Raw genomic sequence first — 17,236 nt, 5'->3', positions numbered from 1 at the left:
TATGAGTAATACACTTTCTTTGAAAACCTCACGCATAATTTGCTGAGTTTCATTTTACAAATAACAAAGAACTAGCCTAATAAGACAACAACATGTCATTTTTTTATACTGGGCAATTCACAGTTCACAATTTTGTCCTGATCTGTTGGACAAAATTTACACTTGGCTCAACTAGAATAAGTACAATTCACTTCTCATCCTGAGGTGGCAAAATGCATAAACAAGATCAAGGAGTATTCACTTCTGAAGAAGATCTTGATTCACATGAGCAAAGTACATATATAGCTTCAAGGAAAAAAACCTCATCCATTTGTAGAGCCTCAATATGCAAATTAAACATCCAGGAATGGAGGAAATCTAGATAGTTTATCACTTGCCTGTGGTCTTCAAAGGCTTTTAACTGTTGTTTTATTGTCTTAAAAGTCTCAATAAAAAAGAGCAGGAGAGTTCAGGTTAGGAGTTCATATTGGTCTACAGGAATTCTATAACCCTAAGAGAAATGAGAAACTCCAGTATTCTCAAGAAAGGATATCTCATCTCCTATAAATTTCCAAGGACAAAGCAACAGTTTTTGGAAATGCTGGCCCACTCACTATTTACTACTTACAGCTTAACCTCAGTCAAGTTACTTAACCTCCCTGAGCCTCAGTTTCCTCACCTGTAACACGGCAATGACATACTACCTCTTATTTCGTATGGTTGTGTGACTATTTAATGAGATCATTTGTAGCGCAGTCCCAGCACGTAGTAAACTGTCAAATAATAATTACTTTTCTTACTTTCCCTTAAAAAAGATTTGACACAACTTGTTCCATTTATTCATTCTTTGGTCCTTACCACCAGAACCCTAAGCAATGAATCTAGCTGAAGAAACATTCCCCCCTCCGCTCCCTTATACATAGGAATAACCAATGAGATATATGCAGAAGTACTGGACAGGGACAGCTGGAAGAACCCTTTTGCTGTGCTGTTCTCTTGGCTCCTACTCAGTAAGCTGACACAATGGTTGGAAATCCAACAGCCACTTGTGACTTACAGATGGAAGTTAAGCTTCAAAGCTGGCAAAGGAAAACGACGGGGAAAGCTGGATCTACAACATATCTATAAAGCTTCCATAACACCCCTAGACTACTATTATCAATGACCTTGCAAATGACAGATCTTTAAAATTGATTTGAGTCCCTTAGTTGGGTCTCTGTTTTTAAGAGCAAAAAGCACTTCCTAACTAATATCTCAAATAACTAAACTTGGAGATCTTCTGAATTTCTGTTCACTTTCATGTCAACAACAGATACTCATACAGCTGTAATTAGTTTGTCTCCCTTGCCATCACCTGCCTCTGTGGTGACAAACTGGTCCTTCTCTTCAGTATAGACTTCAATTTGCCTTTGTGGAGATAAGTTTCCCTCAATTACCTACAACTGTGCCTATTGAGTAACATACTCTTTTCTTCCCATCCTTCGGTCACTTTATACATCCACACACAGAAGCTTGAAATCTGATTTCAGCACACCAGGATGTTTTAAATAGGAAAATGAGTAGAAATAAGACAACAGTTTCCAACAACAGAACCAAAGCCTTGGCCAAATGGGTTTCTGGAACAAAACAAAATGAGTCCAGTATGTAGAGATGTGTTCTTACCGGAAGGCAAAGCAGTCAGTAGTACTTTCTGCTCACCACCTAGTCATAGAAAAGTTAGTCTCTCCTGCAGTTGAACAATGACCTCACCCTCCATTTCAGGCCTTGGGTGATAAGAAAGAAAAGACATCAAACATAAGGATCCAGGAGGCGTGCTGGGGAGAGTACCTGATGGGATAATTTTCGTCAACCATGGCTCAGAGAACACAGGTCACAAACTCTTGCCTATTTTAACCAGGGAGGTTTAAGAAAAGTCATGTGAGCACCTGGGCTGTCTTTCATTTTCCCACTTTTATAGAGACATGGATTTTAAGGACATTTCTGCATTCTAAGAAAAATAACATCATAAGCACAGTAATAAATGGCAAGTTGGAGGAGTCTCAGTGTCGGAAGGAGAAGCAGAAATGGTGAGAATCATCATGAGCTGAAGAGAACCTACTGTCTCTAGAGGGGACCTCCTTGTTTGGCTCCAGCAACTACTTCCATGCCACATCCTCAACGTTTTCACCAAAAGCAGGAACTCATATTTTTGTGAGAAACCCCCGAAATTTTCAATGTTGCCTAGGGGCACCTGGGTGGCTCAATCAGTTACGCGTCTGTCTTTGGCTCGGGTCATGATCTCACGGTCCGTGGGTTCTGTGCTGACAGCTCAGAGCCTGGAGTCTGCTTCTGATTCTGTGTCTCCCTCTGTCTCTGTCCCTCCCCTGCTGATGCTCTGTCTCTCTCTGCCCCTCAAAAAGTAAAAAAAAAAAAAAAAACAAAAAGAAAAGAAAAGAAAGAAAAGAAAAAACGTTTAAAAAATTTAAATGTTGCCTCAATTTTTACAATTCTGTGCAATTTAGAGAAATAAAACACCCCAGTTGGCCCAATTATGCCCAGCTTGTGACTGAGCACTAATGAAGAGTAAGAAGTACAGAAGCACAGAGGCAGAAGGAAATTGAGCATATAGTCATTGGATGTGTTCACTCATGTAAAAAGTGTTTATCAAGTCGTCTTCCTATGTGCCCAGCACTATGCTAAGCACTGGATCTGAATGAAAAACCAAGACGAAAATGAGGAGATGATAAGGGATGGTTCAGTCCTGCAAAACTTTGAAATGTAATGGAAAGGAAATTATAATATCTGTTGGGTAGAAGCATTTTAAAACCCAGGGAAGGGGGTTAAAAATAAAGTACAGAGTGTTAAGAAAGAAGTGAGGGGTAAATGTGTAGTCACCTTCCCAAATAGGAGGTATGTAGCCAGGCTACAAGTATTCTCTCCCTCTGGCAGTCACAGCTTCCCACACTGAATAGGGTTGACCTGTGTAACCAACAGGATACTGCAGAAATAATGAGTGTCACTTCCAAAGGTAGGTCATAAAAGGGGCTCTGGCTTCTATCTTGCTCTTTCTTAGGTCACTCTCTCTAGGAGGTAGCCAGCTGCCGTGATACGAGAACCCTCAAGAAGCCCTATGGACACGTCCATGTGGTGAGGAAGTGAGGTCTCCCGCAAAGAGTCAGTGGAGAACCGAGCCCTCCTACCAATCGTCAATGAGTGGGCCATCTTGAAAGTGGATCTTCTAGCATCAGTCAAAACTCTAGGTGACTATAGCCCCAGCTGCAATAAGATACTGTAGGACAGAAGCACCCAGCTGAGCACTGCTAAATTCCTGCCCCACAGAAACTGAAATAATAAATGTTATTTTAACCTAAGCTTTAGGGTAATTTGTTATGCAGCAGTAGATAACATATAGTAGGAAAGGTAGAGGCTTTGAGTATAAACCACACATCAAAAAAAATTAATAAAAAACAGAAAGAAAAGAGAGTTAATAGGGGTTTGGGTGAGAATGTTAAAAGAGAAGAATGTAATGGTAAAAAGCATGGTCTATTGAAATAAATCAGACATGAATTTGCAACTCAGCATCAACACCTAGGTCAGTGCAATTGTCAGGCAAACACTTAACTATCTAAGCTTCTATTTCTTCTTTTTTCTGTGTTCTCAAAATAATAATAACTACTTCATATAATTGTTGTGATGATTAAAAGACAGAATGGCTATGAAATATCTACTTGGTACATGGTAAACACTAGATAGGGTTAAGTTATTACTATTAGTGATCATATCATTGAAGGCAAGTATCACATACTCTCCAAATTTGGCATTGCCAATAATTTTAGGGGGAAAGAGTACCATTTTTATGTCTTTCTTTCTTTCTTTCTTTCTTTCTTTCTTTCTTTCTTTCTTCTTTCTCTTTCTTTCTTTCTTTCTTTCTTTCTTTCTTTCTTTCTTTCTCTTTCTGTCATTCTGAAATATATCAGAACCTTGATTACCTTTTTAAAGTAAGTTGTCATAAACTTAAGTTCTCTGTATCCAAAACATTACAACAAATCAAAGTATAGAATACAAAGCAGAAGCTAATGTATGTGAACAGAAATTAAAATTGTTTCCAGGAAATGATACTCTTTTTTTCCCTTCTGAACAGTGTAGACACCATGATTAGAACACACATAAAACCTTATCTCAGTGAGGGCAGATGGTGAATGTCAGCTCCATCTTTATTACTTTGCAGAGAGCAGATTTCTTCAAGAAGAGCTACCATACACTAGTAGGCACATTCTCAAAATCTTCAAGGTCTGGTGTTCTCATTTATAGCAGCAATTAATTTATAAATGGGTGGGTGGGTGGGTGGATGGATGATGGGTGGATGGATGGATGGATGGATAAAAAATTTTTTAAGCAGGGGCGCCTGGGTGGCGCAGTCGGTTAAGCGTCCGACTTCAGCCAGGTCACGATCTCGCGGTCCGTGAGTTCGAGCCCCGCGTCGGGCTCTGGGCTGATGGCTCAGAGCCTGGAGCCTGTTTCCGATTCTGTGTCTCCCTCTCTCTCTCTGCCCCTCCCCCGTTCATGCTCTGTCTCTCTCTGTCCCAAAAATGAATAAACGTTGAAAAAAAAAAATTTTTAAGCAAAGTAAATTAATTTTAGTGATGTAAAATTTTTTCTTTTTTATTTCACATTAATCATGTATATCGTCTACTCCCCCCACAAAAATAATCCTTGCATGGTTGGCAACAAGTCACCACCAGCAAGAATTGAAGTTTTTCCTTACCAAAAGTTGACAAAGTTTACACACTGTTTGGCAGATGTTGCTGTTTCCTAGATGTAGATGTTGGTAGCATTCGAAATGTTTCTTCTATTTGCTCTTTTCTCTCCAGGCAGTTAACACACTCTTGTAATAAAATAATTCCACTCCCTTTAGTGTGGTTCAATGGTTGAACCAACCTTATCCAGCTAGTTAATTAGTTCATAACAGAGCCTAAAACAGAAACCTAGTCTCTTGTTCTCAAACTTAGTAGGGATTTTTTTTCTACAATACAAGTATTTTAACAACTTTCTTACCTTGTGTCACCAAGTGAGCCGTCTTTCCCTTCCATTCATCCTGGTCATTCATAACATTATTCCCTTACTCAAAAACCTGCACTGGTTCCCTTTTCCCACTCCCATCAGTCCCAGATACTGCTACCTATTTCTCTGCCCCTTTCTTAGACAATTAACTGTTTTTCCAAATGTTTCTAAAAGTTGACCTTCTCACTAAGCAAAATTCCACCTCCTCCATGAAACCTTCCTCAACTCCTCCAGCCCATCAGCTTTCCACACGCTAGGACTCCCATTGTACTTAAAATCAACACTATTTGGTCCATAATTTGTTGTTTTACTGCCTACTATTGCATATAACTTCAGTTGGTCCATTCAGACCCATTCATCATCCTTCTCCACCTGCTCTGGGCTCCTGGAGGCTAACCTGTTTGGTCAACGTCAGTGGTCTCAAGGTGTAATTCCAGACTGCGGCATCAGACTCGCCTGAAAACCTACTGAATCAGAGATTCTGGGGATAAGCCCCAGAAGTCTGTGTTTCAGGAAGCCCCTTTGGTTTTTGACACAGGCTCAAGGTTGAGAACCACTGTTCTACATCCCCAGCTCTCCTGTTCTTTGGCTTTGTGGCTGGGTTATGTCAATGCGTAGCCCTAGCAGGAGGGAGAAAAGATTGAAAGATTAGAACTATTCTGGCAGGTTCCCTATCCGTGTACACACCTTTGAAGCCTCTTTACTTTTACTTTATTAATGCTTCTTTTGCTTATCCTACCATCCTGTTTTGCCATCCACTTTCTCTTGGGACCCTGACTGGTATACTCCCGTATTTTATAACCAATATAAATGAAATTTCCCAGTTACACTCCTGTCCTTGCCTTCCTGCCTCCCATCCCCCAACTTGTTGACCATGAGGTTCAGGGCTTTTCTTAACTATTTTCTCAGAATCCTAGAATTCTTAGGTCATGTGTGATAGACAAGATACTGGTCTCACAAAGACGTCCACATCCTAACCCCTGAAATCTGAAATATGTTACCTTTATGGCAAATATACATATTGCTGATGTGATTAAGTTAATGATCTTGCCATGGAGGGATTATTTGGACTATCTTCATGGGCCTAATCTAATCACAGGGGTGCTCACAAAAGGAAAGCCAGAGGGTCACAATCCAAGGAGATGTGGCAGAGAAAGCAGAGGTCAGAGAGAGTGGGAGAGAGAGCCTGGGGCTGCTGTGTTGTTGGCTTTGAGGTTGAAGAAAGGGAGCATGAGCCAAGGAAGACAGCAGCCTGTAGCAAGCAGGTGGACAATGCAAAGAAACAGATTCTCCCCTGGAGCCTCCAGAAGGGATGTAGCCCTGCATATAACTTGATCAGAAGTTAGCAAGATTCATTATAGATTTATGACTTCCAGGGCCATAAGAAAAGAATTCTGTGTTGTTTTGAGCTGCTAAGTTTGTGGTAATTGGTTACAGAAGCACTCGGAAACTAACACAAGCAGCTTAGAGAAAATAGGTGCCTTGATCAAATAGGTTTGGGAACTCCTGCATATTACACCACGTGAAATACTGCACCAAAGAACCATTCCTAAATTCTTGAAACCTCCTGCTTCCCATACTTTTCTCCAGGAAGAGCATTAATATTGCGCAGGCTAGCAGTAGTGGCACTTAACATTTGTAGATGGTAACTCCATCCCAGACTCTGTACTACATGCTCTCAATATAATTATCCAATAGCCTTAGGAGGTCATTGTTACTATTCCTCTTATTTTACACAGTGGTAAACCGAGGTTCACAAGGTTAATAATTGGTTTCCGGTCACATGGCTCGTAAGCGGTAGAGTTCATATCTACAATGTTACTAATTTCAATGTCCCGGTTCTCAATATTCCATTCTATCTGTCTAGTCTTGAGAAATACTAAATAGACCAGGCTACCCTATGGCTCAGATAAAAACCCTAATGAGTGGATGTCCTACATCTTTCCCCTTACCAAGTGCACCCCTTCTCATAGTCTGAACTATTCCATGTTAATACGATTTCTAATACCCTGGCCAAATACAGAATGGAAACCTCTTTCAGTCTGTTTTGAAAGCAGCCAGACCACGGGAGTGTGTGTAAGGTTAAGGCAACTTCTTTCCATAAAGGAACAGTTTTCAGAAGTACCTGACGTGTACAGATGTGACATGGCCACAAAGGATTAGCATAGTTTAAATATAACTCAGTAGAGAGACACCATTCAGAAGTCACAGGCCTGTCAGCGTTTCCCTGATTTGCCCATAAAAATTAATTATTGGCTAAAAGTAGCAGAAAAAGTCTCAGACCGTTAGGTGGAAAACAGTTTTACAAGCAATCCTGATTATACATAAGGTTGGAGAATTTATGGAAAAGAGAGGTGCATACAGCAGAGTTGAAAGAATTTTTATTTCTAAATAAATGTTTATCACTTAAAATAGTGTTCATAGGATGTTTCTTGTGCTTTAGATGCATGTTTTAGTAAGCAAATGTGCTATTATACTGGAATTATTTTATTAGCATGTGCTTTAACCTCTTTTATGATTACTGTAAAACAAAGTTTGAGCCTATAATTCTTCTAAACAATTTTTCTGTCTTTGTTGGTCTCTATGTTAAATGTTGTGAATTATTTTGACGTATATTAAGTTCTCATAAACATTAAGCAATTTTTAAATTAGTCACTCTATTTTAGTAGTTTTTAATGCAGATTTATACAAATAGACTTTAAAGGAAAAAAATCTATCTAATTTATAATTCCTTATCCCCCAAATAAGTAACACTAAATACTATTTTCATTTCTGGAACAGAAGTGAGACACTAGGAGGAAATCTGAGCTTCATAAACACAGTCTGGAGTTTCACTCATAGTGATGCTAATGTTCGTTTCCTGGCTTTGACAAACGTACCACAATTATGGAAGACGTTAGTGTTAGTAGAAATTAGATAAAGGATATATAAGAACTCTCTGCACTTTCTGGCAACTGTTTTATAATCCCCAAATTATTCCAAAACAAAAAGTTCATTTTACAAATTGAAGATGCCACTCATGTTAACTCACATGAGTTTAATAGTGTTGTTAGTAGCAGGTACTGACCGACAAGGGTTCACAGGACATCTGAGACCTAGCATTTCACTCTCCCCATCCCCACAGCCTATGTTTAGATAGCAAGCATCTTAAATAGGTTTCTAACCAGGAAAACAAAGCCAATGAGCAAAGCAATAAAATGTCCTGTGGTTGACACTTCTGAGACATGATAGCTGGTTTGTTTCACCAAATTCTTTTAACTTGATTAACATCTTCAGTAGAGAGCTGACTCTCTGTGGATGCCACAAGGTACCATTCAAAAGAAACACACAAAATTCAACCTCAAAATGTCACCTCATGGCCCACATAGATATGACTACTTGGAACTTATTTCTTTTTCATCTCTTTCCCCACTTAGATCGTGTGCTCTTCTAGAGCGGGAACCACCAATGAACCCCAGCACATTGCCTGACAACATGGATATTCAAACATCATTTGATAATGGGTGAGTTAATGAATTAACTAGCAGGCATTTATATGAGAAGAGTCTTGCAGGATGTCAAGAAAGGACTGTATACCTCTGTATATGCAGTGAAAACAGAGCTCTGGTGCCCACATGTGTATTTTTCAATCAATAAGGGAACAAAATTCCCAGTTGCTTGAGTCATAAATGTGAATTCAGAGTTGAGCCAGCCCAGCAATAACTCTCTCCTTAGGAACTAGATAAACAGTTCAAACCAATCCCTGACAGAAAGAGAGTAAAGAACACCACTGCCACATTAACCCCCTATATTCTAACATGGGAGGGCTCAAACTCACCTACTCATTAATTGGACAGATAATTTTTCAGACTCAGGGACTCAGCAGTTAGTGGATAAAACAGACAGGAGCGCTTGTCTCATAGAGCTCACTGTGTGAGAGTAAAGAAAGGAAATAAGAAACTGAGATGATTACAAGCAGGTAATCATCTCCATACTGTCAGGGCCAGAGAGAGAGAGAGAGTTCTCGGGATTCACAGACTTACATTCTAGGCAGGAGTCATTAGCTGAGGGAACTTGGACGTTGGCAGGGCTATTACAGGCATTAAGTAAAATGGTGTAGACACTCTTTATTAATGAAAAGCACTTGAGAAAGTACTGAAACGCAATGCACTTTAGAAAGTACTGGAACGCAATGTATTTGTTTGTCCATGTCACTCTTTCTATAGTCATTCCTTATCATGCTTTCACTGAGAACCTACTATGTGCCGGACAGCATCACAGAGATACAGAGATAGAATGTTAATGCGACTCTCAAGGAATCCACATACCAGAATGGGAGGCAGCAAAGCATTTCCATAAACACCGGAAAGCAAATATTTTTAGGCTTCGTGCGCCACTTAGGGTCTTTGTTGCATCGGCTTCCTTCCTGTTTATCTGTTTTTGTAAAACTTCACAGACATAAATTTGACCATTCTTAACTCCTTTTGCAAGCGGCCTGACAAAAACAGCGCAGCAGCTGGATTTGGGCCGTGTGACCTACATCGCAAACTGCTCATATGAAAGACTGACAGAAGAACAACAGGAGACTGACTGTAGCATGCTACCTGCTGCAACTGAGCTCTGTGCTGTCATTATTGTCTTTCTGACGTCATCCTCAGAGAGAATCCTGTACATTAGCATCCAACGTCTCACCCCCTCTTCTGCCTGGAAAATGTGAGGGCAAGCAAGTGCACCCAACATAAATACATCTGCTTCCTCCTTCTCCCTTGCTGTCACAACCTCAGTTTGTTCACAGAGGCAATGTTGCTGGCTAAATACTTCTTTCTCAGGCTTCCTCCGAGTAACAAGTGGCCTTGGGTAGAGTTCTGGGCCACCAGGCTATAAGCAAAACAAGTCTTGAATTTCTGGGCATATTTTTGCTTGCCTAATGAAAGAAGAAGATGCCATCCATTGTCCCTTGTTCCTTCTTGCACTTACAGATGGTATGTGGGGTGACAGTAACCATCTTGTCACCAAAAGGCAACCAGAATGAGAGGAGGGCCAAAGGATTCACAGATAAGCTATCCTTTAGATTGCTGAGGCTCTGAGCCAGCCAGTGTGAGTAAGAATGCTCTCTCCAAATACCACCGCATAGTTTGTAGGCCACTTTCAATTGGCTTTTCTGTCACTGGTTGCTAAAAGCATTCTTGGTGAGGTAAGGTTCATCATCTGCCCAGCACGCCCCCCGTGGCAACCCTGGAATGGAGTGAGAGTTTCCTGGGTTCCTCTATCTTAACTACCACTCCCACCACCATCATCATCACCAGCACCACCATTAATGATTATTGAACATTTACCTGTATCATCTTATTTTTATTACCTAATTACTTATCAATTCTTACCTAATTTACTATGTAATTATTATTTAATAATCAAAACTGTTGCCTAATTATTATCTAATTATCAAATATCTGTGTATTATCTAGTATCACAACAACACTGAGGCGGAAGCTGTTACTGTCCTTACTCTGAGGTGAGGGAACTGAGCCACAAGGAGTAATTTGTTTAAGATCTCACAGCTAGTAAGTGACCAACCTAGGATTTGGACCAGTCTTATTCCCGAGGCCTTACACGTGATGCCTGTACTTCATTTCTTCAACTGTTACACAGAAGTCAACACAAATCATAAGTATAAAGTGTTCAGTTCTGGAGTGTGGTGTCTCATTTGGGAGCATTAGCCACAGTGACCCTGGTTCTCGGGCACATCCCAGAAATAAGCCTCAGCTTGTAAAATTAGCAAAGTTGAACAAGGCTGTCGTTTATTTTCCTTTTTCTCCTCAGCGTTAGAAATTCCTGTCAGTGGGAAAACACAGTTTCCCAGACGTTGACAGCTCAACTTTTGGGCATTTGAAAATTACCATTATTAGTTTTAGCATGTGAGCGATTTCTTCCAGCCTCGTGGTTGGCAGGATTTTTCTTAATCTTTTAACGAATGATGAGATGACATTTTTGTTTGTTTGTTTCCAAAGTTCCTCCAAGATTCCATCACTAGTAAGACACCTGAATTTTAAAAATGTTTTATTGCAAAAAATAAGCCATCAGTTGAATCATACTGTATTTTTATCCTCTTTATTTTGACGCTACAGGGTTGGTCATAAAGATAAAAGAAAGAAGTTGAAAGTCATTAATATTCATTTTTCTCAGACATTAAATAATCAGTGTTCTGAAGAATCTGGCAGGTAGGTTAGTTTGAGTGTTCTTCTTCTCTTTAACTCTTGGCTGATCATTATCCTTGTCATATGAAAACAAAGTGAATGTTAATTTACATAGCTTTATCTGGGGCTAGTGCACAAAGATATAAAATAAATACTAATATTGATAATCATCATCATCATCATCCTAGCAGAGCCTTAGATGAAGTCCCAGGTAATATTATAAACAGTTGACACCTTATCTCTTTTTTACTGTGATAAAATACGTATAACAAAATTAATCATCTGGACCATTTTTAAATGTACAGTTCATTGCCACTGAGTACATTCAAATTATTGTACAACCATTACCAACATCCATATCCAGAAGTTTTTCATCTTCCCAAACTGAAACTCTGTTTCAGGGTGGCTCAGTTGGTTGAGCATCCGACTTAGGCTCAGGTCATGAGTTCGAGCCCACATCAGGCTCTCTGCTGTCAGCACCGAGCCTACTTGGGATCCTCTGTCCCCCTTTGTCTCTGCCCCTCCTCCTCTTGCGCGTGTTCTTTCTTTCTCTTTCTCTCAAAAAATAAATATTTAAAAAACAAAGTAGTGGGCTGCCTGGGTGGCTCAGTCAGTTAAGCCTCCAACTTCAGTTCAGGTCATGATCTCGCAGTTTGTGACTTCGAGCCCCACGTCCTGCTCTGTGCTGACAGCTCAGAGCCCGGAGCCTGCTTGCGATTCTGTGTCTCCCTCTCTCTCTGCCCCTCCCCCATCTCATTCTCTGTCTTTTTCCCTCTCTCAAAAATAAGTAAGCATTAAAATAAATTTTTTTTAAAAAAGTAGAATTGCTGAACCGCATCGTAATTCTCTGTGTTATTTTTTGAGGAACCCCCGTACTGTTTTCCATGGTAACCACACCATTTTACATTCCCAACAAACAGAGCCCAGGATTCCAATTTTTCCAGATCCTTGTCAGTACTTATTTTCTGTTTTTTGTTTTTCATTTTTTTTTTAAATAATAGCTACCTTAATGAGTATGAGGGGTGAGGGATTATTTTTGTCTCCATTTTGTAAGTAAGGAAACCAAGGCACAGAGACGTAATATAGCCTGCACAGGGTCCCATATTTATTATGTAGAACTGAGATTCACAGCCAGTAGTTGGTGGCCCAGAGGCCACACTCTTCTCCACTGACTTTTAAAACCAGCAGCAGCTATCACGTAATGAGCATTATTATGTGCCGGGCATGGCACTGAGCATTTTACATGAATTATTTCATCTCATCCTCACAACTAACCTGCAAGCACGTCCTTGTTATTGTCTCTACTTTTCTAACAAGGAATATGAAAAGAAGTTAAGTATCTTGTTCAGAGTTCCTCAGCTAGTCTATGACAGAGGTGGGATTCGAATCCAGGTCTCTGAATCCAGGACTTGAACAACTGATCTCTAGCTCATATTTAGTTTTAGATAAAGGATCATCCCATCAAATTCTGTATCTTTCTCTGTGCCCTCTGTAGAGATATTTTCCCCTCCCTAGAGTTAATCGAAGTCCTTCCAATTGTATTTCATAGTGATATGGATCTGTTCATTGTCTCACGGAGGCTTATGCTGGCATTTGAATGCAGTTCCTCAAGGCTTTCCAGTGAGCTCAGTAAGTTGAAACATGCACACCGAATATAACATTCCTTCCCAGGTAGAGTAAGTTGGCAGGACCCAACCTTTCATGGAAGGGCTGTGACTCTCAAAAAGCCTCTCTCATTTACCACTTATTCCTTCCCACTTACCTAGTTGTTGTTCTAAAGATATTTTCTTCCAAGTTGTAATGCTGAAAAGATACTTTTCGCACAGCCCCTCTTACCAACTCCTTCTTCAACCTATTGTCATGTCTTTGGGACAGTTGAGCAAATGTTACCACCTGTCCTCTTTGCTGTTCACGCAGCCTAGATTCAAATCCACTAGGCCACTGAATAGATGGTTTACTTTGAATGAGCTAGTTTAACCTCACTTGACGTCAGTGTCTCCATCTATAATGCATGAATAAAAAGTCTCTGTGTCATAGGATTTTTAAAGGATAAATGAGATCATATTTATAAAAAAATTAGCATGATATTTGGCAAGTAGTAAACTCTCTTTAAATTGTAGCTGTTCTCTTAAATCTCACCAACCAGATGATAGCATTCCAAGAGCAGAAATTGATTCTTACTGACACACCCAGCATGGAGCCTTACACATAGTAGATGATCAAGGAATCTTTTTGGATGACAGTTGTTCATTATTTTGATGGGATGGCCATGACATTTTCAACATTGTGACTCCGGAATCACAGAGTTTCAAGAGGAAGGAACATGAAAGACAAGGGTAAGGAGGGCAAAGAGGCTGGGGGAGGCAGGCACAGAAGACAGGCACACACAGGAATTTCAGAAGTCATCGTCCTGTGAGATCCAAGCTTAAGGAGCACCCACACTTCACGCCAAAAGAAGTTGGCTAGCGTCTCTGTGTGAAGAGACGGATTGTTGAGCAAGGACCTGCATGTCTAAACCATTCCAGCATCTTGCCCACCTGAGGAGTTGTCCTGACTCTTCTCACCAGTGATTATTCTGCTTTTCCACACCCACACGCTGGGAAATTTCTCCTCTCTAGGACATCCTAGGCCAAATCATCTCCGTTTGTACTTTGAATGCAGTCAGGCCTGGAAGCCTTTTGCTTGTAATTGGAATGTTGTAGGGTTGTACTAGAAAGCCTGCCCAGTACTTACATCATTGCTGGAATTTGAACTCTATTTCTTTATACTTGTTGTTCTAGACCTGAGCTGCCCAGTATAGTAGCCACTATACACAGGCGCCTATTTAATGTAAATTAATTAAAATTAAATGAAATTTAAAACTCAGTTTCATCAGCCATATGGCATGCACTCAATCACCACATCTGGCTAGTGATTATTATATTGAACAGAGCCAGATATAGACCATTTATGTCATCACAGAAAGTCCTATTGCAGAATTGCTCTAGAAAATAAGATCAAGCATCGTAAAGCAAGTAATTCTCATGAAAAATTGTGTCGTAGCTATGTAAGAATCAGGGGGATCTGTTACTCTTAAGGTACACTCTGTGGGTTTTAAAACATGTTGTAAATTCTTTGACCCACAACCCATCAAAATGTGGAATCTAACTTCCCTTTCTCACCACAGCCCCAGCTGACACCCCGCTTAAACTCTAGACGTGGGAGCCTCTGCAGACTCTAGCCTCTGGGCCACCCCAGCTAATACTAGGTGGAGCGGAGACAAGATGTTCCCATGATACCCCACAGATTCCTGAGCCAAATGATGTTTTTGTTTTAAGCCTCCATGTTTACGGTGCTTCGTTACCCATAAATAAAAATTTGAACATGAATATTCCCCCAAAAACTGCACATTTTAAATGCAGTATCAGTAGTGAAGTATCTTTAATGAAGTTCAATCCACAATGAAAAGATGTTTGAGAAAGTGTGAGAATCGTCTTCAGTGCCTAACTGCAATATCATTGGTAAGAACATGAGACAGACCAAAAGAGTAGGAAACTTATAACGCACTTTAAGAAATGATAACCACCCCTCCCTTCCAACTACATCAACTTCAGCCCCACTCTCGGTGGCTAAAAAAAAAATGGCAACATATTTGTGCTTGTTCCTCAGATGTCAGAACTTCCAATTCATCGTCGGCTCTACAATTCTATCTAGGTGTTACAGTCTGGTAAGAAGACTTGTCTTGGTATTATATCTGCATAGAACCCTTAATGATTTTAATATTACATGTGATCATTTAAACAAAATGACAAAGATTACTAGGATGCTTGATTCTTGAGTTACATTAAACTGAAAAAGTTCACTGTCCATGTAAAAATTATGCTTCTTAATCTGCTTTTAATTTTGATTTATTTCTATTTCCCCTCAAGCAGCCCTTAAAATTAAAAAAAAAAAAAAAAAAAAAAAAACTTATGTCCAAGCAGCTTATTTGGAAGTGTAGGATAGAGAAATAAACACAGAAAAATGAATGAGACCAAATACGTGGATGCATTATTGACAATACTAACAACCACTAGGCGAAACTGGATGCTTAATCCTGTGGGACTTTCAAAGAAGCTAGATGAATGAAATGCATCCCAGGTCCATCCACCCCAGAGGACTGAAGAAGGAAGCATTTACCTTTGACTCCTATTCTCTGTGGATCAATTATTTCCCCATACACTGCGCCTGAATGAGTGCCAAATGGATTGCCAAGGGCATCCCACACCACAGCATGAGAGAAATTCTAGAACAGAAAGCAGGAGACATGCGTTGGAAGCCCAAAATAAAGCACTGTCAAATAAAGCCCCGAAATAAAGCTGGCTGACGTATGAGTGGAACCACCACTTATCACAGATGGGCTAAAATAAGAGGTGATAAGAATAGATAAGAAGTTCTGAGGTGATACACACAACGCGTGTGCTCCGATCTACCCTTTGAACCACTCTGCTATGCGTTTACTCTCTCGGTTCAAATAATGACGCAGCTTCTTTAAAGTGGCAGACACCATAATTTCAGCCAAGACTTAATCCAAGAGGGCTAGTGAACCCGCCTAAATGACAGCTGCAGCCAGTCCTGAGGCTAGAATTAATATTCAATAGATCTCTTTCCACCAACCATTCTGTATATCCTTCACCCTTGGCTAGCACTTCACCAGGCATGGTTGCCTGGTAAGGACTCAAATACCTACTGTAGTTTCCTTGTCACTGTGGGACTGGTTATTGCACTTTCCTGTATACCATTATCAAGAGGTATGGAAACAGCAAGAGACACCCCTAGTGAATGCCCTGGGTTTCAGGTTTACTTCTCCCTGCCCCCATTATGCAGTAGCACCTCTAGCTTCTCATGGTGATGAAAGTCACTTACACTGACTATGACAGTGATTCTTTCTTCTGCCTTCTGGCCTACCGTCATAAGAAATTGCAAGTAACCCACACCTCAGTCAGCAACTGAGTTATTTGAACACATTTCACCTAACTGATCCTTTCGGATAAGCATATCCTTTCACCACACTTAATTTGCAGAGGAAGCATGCAAAATAAAGGCATACAAGGATAGAATAGGATTTGAGAAAAATGGATGTTCAGACACAGACCTGCTAATTTCTCACTGCTCACGCAACGAATCCATCTCATCCCGCATGTGTACTGCCTGTTCAAGTTTCAGAATTTGCATCCGTCTGCAAAGGAGCAGCCATCTGAGTGGAAATGAACAGCCAAAAAATCTGTTGTGAAGCTTCAGGCCATAGTAAGCATACTGGTTTTACTTGGTATGCTTATTTAAGATGGCTTTCAGCATAGTGAGGAGACGTAAATAGCATCCCTTGGCACTATCCAGGTAGGAGAGTACACTGGTGTATTTTACAGTAATTTTCCACGCTAAAGATTGCAGTAGAAACCCATCACAGCAGATGCCTCGTTTTGCTCTGTATCCTGTTAGCATTGCTTGCTTCCTATTCTAGTCACAGCTTCAGTGGACAGCTCCCCCCTCCTTGTGCTGTCAAGGGACACTCATCTCAAGTGCATGGCCACACCTCATACCCTACCTTAGCACCTCCTGTGTCAGGGCTCGACTCTCCTGGACCCACAGCAAGCCCAGCCCCTAAGTGTGGGGAAGTTAATACCCTCGGGAACCACCCTCATCCAAGAAGGGTTGTGAGCTAATAGATAAATGTTCTAGCTTCCCATCTTTGGAGTAAATAATTCTGGGAAGCATTCCACATGTATCTCAGCTGTTCCAGTACAATCATTGTCCCATTTCCAAGAGTGACAGCCTCAATGACTGCTGTTGGGTATTGTTTCTTCCCTGTTTTACTCTCCTCATTCACTCACTCTTGATCTTGGGGTCACCTCCTACATAAAAAATCTGAAACTTATTTTGGAAAAAGAAGTTTATCAGGGATAAATAGAGGCATTTTGCTGATAAAGAGGTCAATTTTCTAAGAAGACTAAAAAGTTATAAACATGTATGCATCTAACAGCAGTGTGAAACAGGGGCAAAAAGATAACACTGCAAAGATAAATAAA

The 17,236-nt window shown here is 40.4% G+C and overlaps 2 long non-coding RNA genes across 2 annotated transcripts in view; one reads left to right on the top strand and one right to left on the bottom strand.

Moving 5' to 3' along the window:
* The window catches only part of LOC123605895, a 281,127-nt gene extending 272,605 nt beyond the window's left edge, over positions 1-8,522 (top strand). Inside the window, exon 3 of the long non-coding RNA XR_006715983.1 lies at positions 8,436-8,522. This is a non-coding gene — a long non-coding RNA (uncharacterized LOC123605895). The remainder of the gene's footprint in view (positions 1-8,435) is intronic.
* Positions 1-16,621, bottom strand: part of LOC123605894 — an 85,644-nt gene extending 69,023 nt beyond the window's left edge. Inside the window, exon 1 of the long non-coding RNA XR_006715982.1 lies at positions 16,306-16,621. This is a non-coding gene — a long non-coding RNA (uncharacterized LOC123605894). The remainder of the gene's footprint in view (positions 1-16,305) is intronic.
* Positions 16,622-17,236: the final 615 nt, after the last annotated feature.

The sequence above is a fragment of the Leopardus geoffroyi genome, chromosome A2 (genome assembly GCF_018350155.1).
Source record: "Leopardus geoffroyi isolate Oge1 chromosome A2, O.geoffroyi_Oge1_pat1.0, whole genome shotgun sequence".
NCBI classification, from domain to species: Eukaryota; Metazoa; Chordata; class Mammalia; order Carnivora; family Felidae; genus Leopardus; species Leopardus geoffroyi.
This window is presented reverse-complemented; position numbering and strand designations above follow the sequence as displayed.